Below are 7,748 nucleotides of genomic sequence, written 5' to 3'. Positions count from 1 at the left end.
TGGATTTCCGTAGTGTTTGTTATCTCTCCTTTTCATTTCTGAGTTTACTAATTTGTGTCTTTTCCCTCCTCATTTTAGCCAGATTTGCCGGGGGCTTTGTCAATCTTGTTTAGTTTTTCAAAGAACCAACTCTTTGTTTCATTGAATCTTTGCATGGTTTGGTTTTTTTTTTTTTTTTTTTGGTATCTATTTCATTAATTTTGGCCCTCATTTTTATTATTTCTCTCCTTCTGCTTGTTTTGGGTTTGGCTTGTTCTTATTTTTTCTAGGAATTTGAGATGTAGCATTGGGTCATTTATTTGAGATCTTTCTGTCCTTTTAATATATGCTCTCATGGCTATAAACTTTCCTCTTAGGACTGCCTTTGCTGTGTTCCATAGGTTCTGCCAGGTGGTGTTTTCATTTTCATTAACTTCCAGGAACCTTCTGATTTCCTCTCTTATTTCTTCTATGACACACTGATCATTGAGAAATGTGTTCTTCAGCCTCCAATTATTTGTGTATTTTCTGCTGCTGATTTTGTTGTCTAGTTCTAGTTTTAATGCATTGTGATCAGATAGAATGCAGGAGGTATTTCTTTTCTCTTGTGTTTCCTGAGGCTTGTGTTGTGCCCTAAGATGTGATCTATTTTGGAGAAAATTCCTTGGGTTACTGAGAAGAATGTATATTGTGCCTTTGTTGGGTGAAATATTCTGTAGACAAAAGTTAGGTCCATTTGGTTTAAGGTGTCATTTAGTTCTAGGGTTTCTTTGTTGATTTTTTGTTTGGATGATCTATCTATTAGTGATAGAGGGGTATTAAAGTCTCCCACTACCACTGTGTTAGAGTTTGTATGTTTGATGAAATTGGGTGCATATAGGTTGATAATAGTTGTTTCCTTTTGGTGTATTTCCCCTTTTATTAGTATTAGGTATCCTTCTTAATCTCATTTGACCAATGTAGGTTTGAAGTCTACTTTGTCTGGTATGAGTATTGCTACTCCTGCCTGTTTTGGGGGGCCATTGGCTTGGTAAATCTTCTTCCAGCCTTTCACCCTCAGCCAGTGTTTATTGCTGTCAATAAGACGGGTCTCTTGTAAACAACAGATTGTCAAATCTTCCTTTTTAATCCAGTTTGCCAAACAGTGTCTTTTGATGGAAAAGTTGAGGCCATTGATATTCGGTGTTAATATTGATAGGTATGTAGTGATTCCTGCCATTTAATTGGTTTTGTTGTTTAAGGATTTGATTGTGTCCAGTTGAATCAATGCTACTTTGTGATTGCTTGTCTTTTCTTCTCCTGTGGTTTGATGCTTCCCCTTCCCATCCTCCTGTGTTTTTTGTTTGCTTTCATCTTTTGTGTGCAGAATTCCTTGTAGAATTTTCTGTAGTGGTGGCTTTGTGGTCATGTATTGTTTTAGTTTCTGCTTATTGTGGAAGATTTTTATTGCTCCATCAATTTTGAATGATAGTTTTGTGGGTAGAGTATCTTAGGGCTGAAGTTATTTTCATTCAGTGCCCAAAATACCTCTCTCCATGCCCTTCTTGCTTTTAAGATTTCTGTTGAGAAATCTTCTGTTATTTTGAGGGGTTTATCTTTGTACGTTATTTGTTTTTTTCTCTCTTACAGCCTTCAATATTCTTTCTCTGTTCTCTGTGCTTGTTGTTTCAATAATATGCTGTGGAGAGGTTCTATTTTGGTCAAGTCTGTTTGGTATCCTGGAGGTTTCCTATATGTGAATGGGAAAATTTTTCTTGAGATTTGGGAAATTTTCTGTTATTATTTTATTGAATATATTACACATCCCTTTGTCTTGCACCTCTTCTCCTCTTTCCCTGCCCATGATTCTCAGGTTTGGTCTTTTGATGAAGTCACTGAGTTCTTGCATACTCTTTTCACAGCTCTTGAGTTGTTTGACTAAGATTTCTTCTGTTTTTTCTTTAATTTCTATTTTATTTTTGAGCTCTGAGATTCTGTCTTCCACAAGACTTCCAGAAGACTTCTAGTGGCCTTCCACCATGTATTTTGTTTGACTAAAGGGATTTTTTATCACCAGGATTTCTTTTTTTTTTTTCCTGAGGTTTTCCATATCTTTGTTCAACTCCTCTTTTATGTTTTGTGTTCTCTTTAATTCATACATCTCCCTTTTATAATGTCCTTTGTTTCACTTTGGTGTTTGTTGAAGTCCTCTCTGAGTTCCTTTATTTGTTTCTGTGTCATCTCATTTTCTTTATTTTTGGTGTCTTGAAATTTCTTGAGTGCATCTTTTACATTCTGGTTAACCATGTCTAGTATCTTCCCCATGAATTTCTCAGTAATATCTTCCAGAATTTCTTCTTTGAGTGTTTTTATGTGGTGTCCCTGGGCTCTTTAAGTGACATTTGTCATTGTTTTGTTGAGGTCAGGAACTGGATATCCATTTTTTTCATTTCCCACTGAATCCTGTATTGAATTGTTTTTTATGAGGAGAATGGTTTCCATCCCTTCTTCCCATCATGCCACTTGGTGCTGTGCAATTATGGTTTTGATAGGCTAGTTGGTGGTTTTGATTGCCTGATTTCTTTCCCTGATTTAATTTTTTGTGTTGTGATTGACTTGGTTGTTAGCTAGATTGATGTGCTCTTTCTGTCCCTGGTCTGGAGGTGTAATATAGCAATAACAAATTCACAGGTTCAGTGCCAGATCAGTTGTTTACATATTATATAGAAAAACCCTTGATGATAATATCTACAAACAGTGCAAGGTAGGGCAGGTGATGATTACTAGGTTAGTTATAAATTTGGGGGAATTGGTAAAAGTGGTACTAAAAAGGGGGGTGGGAAAATGGGTGGTTAGGTGGGGGAAGTAGTATGGGGGCCATTGGGTTTTGTGGCCCTTGTGTGGGTGTGTAGGGGGGGTGTATTTCTGTTGTGGTAGTAGAAGGTGCTTGTTTCAGGGATTGCAGGGTGTAAGGAAATGTGGGCCCCAAAATGACCACGTGGAGAGGAGTGATCTGGCCAAGAGATTCTTTATTGCTGGGTGGGAGAGGGAGAGAGCAGAGAGAGCCGAGAGAGAGAGAGAGAGAGAGAGAGAGAGAGAGAGAGAGAGAGAGGCAGGGGATTTCCTTAACAAACAAAAAAGGGAGGAATGTTGGCAATAATGGCGCTGATAGGTTTCAGTTCTTACTGCACCCTTAAGTTTCTGTTTTCGAGGGTCACGGTCCTGCCTCAAGTCTAGCTTGAATCCTCCTTCTGCCCCAACCTCCAATCAGCATGAACCATAAGATCCTAACCAATCAGATCATGCTGAGTCTCACTGAGGGGTATTTAAGCCCCTGCCCCTCTCTCCCTCTCTCCCTCTCTCTCGGCTCTCTCTGCTCTCTCCCTCTCCCACCCGGCAATAAAGAATCTCTTGGCCAGATCACTCTTCTCCATGTGGTCATTTTGGGGCCTATATTTCCTTACATTTGGTGCCATGACTTGGGGCAGGTTTCCCCACTAATCCTGGTTGGACCCCGATTACAATTCACCCCATGACCACCCTGAGGACGTGACTGGCCAGGACTCATCCTCCTGATTGCCCTGCTTGCATCCAACACCAGACATTCTTTGGTGAGTCCACATACCCTTATTGGGCTCCCTTTGTGGTCTCTCCCTTCGGTGTCTCTGGGGTTTAAACACCCCCCTTTTTGGATATCCCTGGGACTCAGACAGTAGAGGGGGGTTCCCTTCCCTCTGTTTGGCTTAGGTTTATTTTTGTCGTCGTTCTCAGAGACTGCCCATCTGCAAAGCCCGGCGCCGGTTGACCCACAGCCTCTGGGCCCCAGGGGCCCTACAAGCCACTTGAACACAGTGACGACTGTTTCTCGTGCACCTTGTACCGTTCTCAGGATATTCGAGCCACAAGGGGATGCTCTGTGACTCCACATATCCTTCCAACTGGCTCCCACTATGGAGGCCACCTCCTCTTTGCCTTCTGACTCCCCACTAAAATGCCTCCTCAATAATTTAGACACCTTGGGTCTGACCCCAGAGATAAAACTGAAAAAATTGATCCACTTTTGCACTCAAATCTGGCCCACTTAGCCTTTAGACAACCAAAATCACTGGCCCCTTTTCAGGTCTTTAGATCCCAACCTTTTATGGGACATATAACTACTGTGAGCAATCGGGACGATGGGGAGAGATTCCATTATGTCCAAGCCTTTTCATACCTCCGTCTAAATCTGGTTCTCTGACTTCAAACCCTCCCTCTGAACTTTCTGTTCCCTTGCGCAGATTCTATCAGCCTGTAAACCAGTTTCTAAATCAGCCAATTCCTCTCCAAACCTCCTCTTTCCCCATATAAACAGACTTCTTGCACTGCTTACCATACCTATCTCCTCCTATCTTCCTGAGAAAAACTTTCCCTGTCATGGAGTTAAGCAAGCCACTCCTTGCCAATTCTGGCCTCAAGGCGATTCCAGCTCTGAGAGAGCTCATGCTTTATTTGGTGACTGGAGAATGGAGGTTTTGTTTACTGAAAGCCTGCGAGTACCAATCAATGGGAGCAACCTGGAGGCACAGGTGATGGCTAATCCCTTAAGCGTGTGTCATGCCTCCAGGCTCTGCCTTCCCCTCCCTTACCTAAGATGTCAGCTCACCTTTTCTGCCTCCTCTATGGTTTCACCACGTGTCCTCTGTCTCTGTCTGCCTTCCCCTCCCTGGGCTTACTGGGACCCTGCCTCCCATGAAAAACTTATAGCATGGTACCTTATGACTTAAGTTATTCCAACTATTTTGCCAGGCCTCTCAGTCTAAAGTAACTTTAAATCAGCCCCTTTACAAAAGCAGTTACAAAAACCTGCAGCTGCCACACTTACGCTCTAACTCCGCCCCCACGAGGGGAGGAGGGAAAGCAAACAGGCGCACCTGTGCACAGGATGCTGGCTCCTGGACACAGCAAAAACACCTGCCATAGCTAAGAAAATCCATAGAGGACCCAGTACATCCTGGGCAGCCAGCCACACGTGGCGATGGCTGTGACCCCCTGCCACTTCCCCTAGAATAAATGCACGCAGAGTACACAGGAAGGGGGGAGGGGCGACAGGTCACAGGATGAGGCCTAGGCAGTCAGGGTCATTTGTCCCAGGCGTGTGTGGAGGGAGTGGCCTTGCACAAGTTCTGCTCCTAGCCCCACCTCACACCTCAGGGCATCAGACCCAGCCCTTGTAAGCCAATTGTTAGCTCAAGGTTATAGTTCCAGAAATAACAAAATAGACATTACTGTGGTCTCTAAACTTCTCATTTAGAATTTTCTATACCTTTGGCCTCAGCATAAATTTTCCCTCCAAATATTAACACTAGTTGTCCCGTATGGCACTGTTATTTGGCCTGAAACGCCCTCTGAATGCCCTTCTCTAACTTTACAAATGATTTCTTTGTTAAAAAGGTAGCTTTTATTAAAGAGGCTGCCTGCTGTTAGCTAAAAGACAGGATCCTAACGTTTTGTTCTTTCTAGATGGGACCTGCACCTTCCAGTGTTCTGGCTGGTAGATGTTGGAAGCTTTGTACTGAGGCCTGGCCTCAGTATGCCTTGGGTGACCAAGAGAAGTGGCCTTCACAGGGTTCCTTAAATTACAATACCATACTCCAATTAGACCTTTTCTATAAAAGTAAAAAAAAAAAAAGTAAACTGAGGTCCCCTATACAAATTTCTCTCATTAGAAAAGCAATGGGTTCTGGCCCAGGCCACTCAGGTTGGAAATGATTATATGACTCAAGCAGTAGAGTGCTGCTTTACAAGCAGAAAGTCCTGAGTTCAAGCCCAGTACAGCCAAAGTAAGAAATAATAATAATAATATTTGGGGCTGTGGAAGTAGCTCAATGGGAGAATGTCTGCCCAGCATGTGCAAAGCCCTGGGTTCAATTCCCCAGCATTACTAAAAAATAAAAATAAAAAATGGTAAAGAAGATAAGTGGCATTAATGTCACTTCAGCCATCTCATAGTGGAAAAACGTAGTTTAACCTGGACCAGATCCCTCATTCTTCAAATGAGGAAACTGAGGCCCAGAACAGTTCAGAGACTTGCTCTCCAGAGTGTCAGCTGTCAATGTAAAATAACAACTTTACTTTACAGCAACAACCTATCAGAAAGCATACCACGGTGGACTCAGAGTCACAGGTGAGAGAGGTTCTCCTCAAAGATAAATTTCTAACAGTCAGTCCCAGATATTCGTAAAAAATTCAGACTGTGGCTAAAGGGAAAAGTCATTGAGCCAAGTGACACAGCTAGCCATGTCTGTAATTATAGCTTTTTCTGTATTTATGGCTATTTCTGTAAGTCCAGGACCTTACTAACAGGAGAGAAAAAGATAAGAGACACCATGGCCCCATTGCTGCTCTCAGAGAAGGCCCCACCCGACTGGGGCCTGTATCCTGAACTTGCTACCGTGGTGGGCAAGGAGGGGCACTTCTGCAGAGAATGCTTAAAGGGGGACAGCGTGGGAGACAGCCCTGCCCCCAACCGGGACCCTGCCCTCTGCAAGGGTAACCACTGGAGGTCTAAGTGCCCCCATCACCAGATGGAAGGCGAGGTGCCACCTTCTATGGATTGATGGGTCCAAGCCTCCTGTCCACACTCCACTCTTTGGCATCAATGTTGAGGAGTCATAATGGCAGGAAAACAAAAGGTCATTTTCCTCCTAGACAGTGGAGCCCGTTTCTCTGTTTTACCTTTTTCTCCTGGTCCCTGGTCCAATGACAAAAGTTATCATTCAGGGCAAATCTGGCCAGCCCCTAGAGTGCTAGTTTTCCTGGCCTCTGACCTGCTCTTGGGGCGACCTCCTCTTCTGTCACTCTTTTCCCCATAGTACCTAAAACTCCAGTGTCCCTCATGGGACAGGATTTACTATCTCAATTAAAGGCTCAAATTCTCCTCCCCCCAGGCAGCTATCTCTGCTGCCCCCTCCTTCAGGAACAAAAAAGATTCCACAGTGTGGATTGATGAGATGAGTGTAGGGTGAGCCAGGACGGCCCTCCCTATTCAAATAAAACTCAAAAATCCCTCACAGTTTCCACACCTAGAACAATATCCCCTCAAGCCTGAGGGATGAGGCCTTATGCCTATTCCTAAAAACAACAAGGGCTACTAATTAATTGCTCCAGCCCCTGCAATAAATTTAAAATTCTTATAAAAGCTAATTTAAAAATACAAGTTACAAAGTAAACAACTGGAAAGGATATAAGTAGGTAATAAATGTATTTTTTGGGAAGTTAAAGAGAAAAGGAATGGCTTTTTGGATGAGAAAGGATTTTGTAAAAAAGTGTTTATCCTAAAGATTGTTTCCAATAGGAGGGATAAAAACAAGCCATCAAAGGGTTTAGTATGTTATATAAAGGTCTAAGCAAGTTTTAAAAGTGCATAATAAAAAACTTCGATGTGTGATAAAGTTAAAGTTGAATGTAATCTAAGAGTTGCTTAAAAGACTTTTAGGGTCATGTCAAACTAAAATCAAATCCTCTATGTCTATGAAATAACAAGGTTATTTTAATATTGTTCTGCTCTGAGTAACATCTACAAAAAAAAATTACAGAGAAAGATTTTATCAAAGAAATTATTCGTGTTTTCTGCTGATCTTGTCAAGCTTTAAGTACTACTAAATCAGAGTTCATTTACATACTTGCTTATGTGTCTTAAATGATCACCTTGTAACAGTGTTATGTTATACTTTATCTAAATATGGTACAAACATTTAAAAAGTTAAAGGTGTCAATTTATATAAAATAATGAGCTAAAGCTCTCTTTTATC

The sequence above is a fragment of the Castor canadensis genome, chromosome 3 (genome assembly GCF_047511655.1).
Source record: "Castor canadensis chromosome 3, mCasCan1.hap1v2, whole genome shotgun sequence".
NCBI classification, from domain to species: Eukaryota; Metazoa; Chordata; class Mammalia; order Rodentia; family Castoridae; genus Castor; species Castor canadensis.
This window is presented reverse-complemented; position numbering follows the sequence as displayed.